The following is a 1,246-nucleotide window of genomic DNA, read 5'->3' on the forward strand; positions in this document are numbered from 1 at the left end:
GGGCCTTTAAAGATACTATATCACCACGCTTTGCTCTTTCGTCTATACAGGGAGCGCCTGCAGATTGCCAGACACACTCACAGCTTTTAAATGTCAAATCAGAATGTACAAAGTGGCTATAAGGATCACAAATGTAGTGCAGTAAAAAGATTAATATTTACTGTTGAAATGTAGAATACGTTAGCATAAAATTGAAAAGAAAATGATCGATGAGCTTAGGAATGATGAAAGCCATCATTTAACTGGATTTGTGTCATTTCTATACCGGCAAGTCATGATCTAGCTATTTCCTTCCCACCCTGTCGGTGTCCACTGAAAAAGCAGCAGCGCCCTCTGCTTTTTGTAAAGAGGAGTGAAAAAGCTTACAGCACCTGGTATTCCCAGGCGGTCTCCCATCCAAGTACTGACCAGGCCCGACCCTGCTTAGCTTCCGAGATCAGACGAGATCGGGCGTGTTCAGGGTGGTATGGCCGTAAGCAAATATTGTGCCTACCAAAGGGCCTTTTAAAGATACTATATCACCACGCTTGCTCTTTCGTCTATGAAAGCCATCATTTAACTGGATTTGTGTCATTTCTATACCGGCAAGTCATGATCTAGCTATTTCCTTCCCACCCTGTCGGTGTCCACTGAAAAAGCAGCAGCGCCCTCTGCTTTTTGTAAAGAGGAGTGAAAAAGCTTACAGCACCTGGTATTCCCAGGCGGTCTCCCATCCAAGTACTGACCAGGCCCGACCCTGCTTAGCTTCCGAGATCAGACGAGATCGGGCGTGTTCAGGGTGGTATGGCCGTAAGCAAATATTGTGCCTACCAAAGGGCCTTTTAAAGATACTATATCACCACGCTTTGCTCTTTCGTCTATACAGGGAGCGCCTGCAGATTGCCAGACACACTCACAGCTTTTAAATGTCAAATCAGAATGTACAAAGTGGCTATAAGGATCACAAATGTAGTGCAGTAAAAAGATTAATATTTACTGTTGAAATGTAGAATACGTTAGCATAAAATTGAAAAGAAAATGATCGATGAGCTTAGGAATGATGAAAGCCATCATTTAACTGGATTTGTGTCATTTCTATACCGGCAAGTCATGATCTAGCTATTTCCTTCCCACCCTGTCGGTGTCCACTGAAAAAGCAGCAGCGCCCTCTGCTTTTTGTAAAGAGGAGTGAAAAAGCTTACAGCACCTGGTATTCCCAGGCGGTCTCCCATCCAAGTACTGACCAGGCCCGACCCTGCTTAGCTTC

At 44.5% G+C, this 1,246-nt stretch overlaps 2 non-coding genes across 2 annotated transcripts; both read right to left on the reverse strand.

Moving 5' to 3' along the window:
* Nucleotides 1-359: 359 nt before the first annotated feature.
* On the reverse strand, nt 360-478 carry LOC129114528 (5S ribosomal RNA). Its single transcript, XR_008532528.1, has one exon. It is a non-coding gene; the product is annotated as a 5S ribosomal RNA (ribosomal RNA).
* Nucleotides 479-676: 198 nt separating this feature from the next.
* LOC129114529 (5S ribosomal RNA) lies at nt 677-795 on the reverse strand. Its single transcript, XR_008532529.1, has one exon. It is a non-coding gene; the product is annotated as a 5S ribosomal RNA (ribosomal RNA).
* Between the last annotated feature and the right edge of the window lie 451 nt (nt 796-1,246).

The sequence above is a fragment of the Anoplopoma fimbria genome, unplaced genomic scaffold, assembly GCF_027596085.1.
Source record: "Anoplopoma fimbria isolate UVic2021 breed Golden Eagle Sablefish unplaced genomic scaffold, Afim_UVic_2022 Un_contig_4737_pilon_pilon, whole genome shotgun sequence".
Classification (NCBI taxonomy): domain Eukaryota; kingdom Metazoa; phylum Chordata; class Actinopteri; order Perciformes; family Anoplopomatidae; genus Anoplopoma; species Anoplopoma fimbria.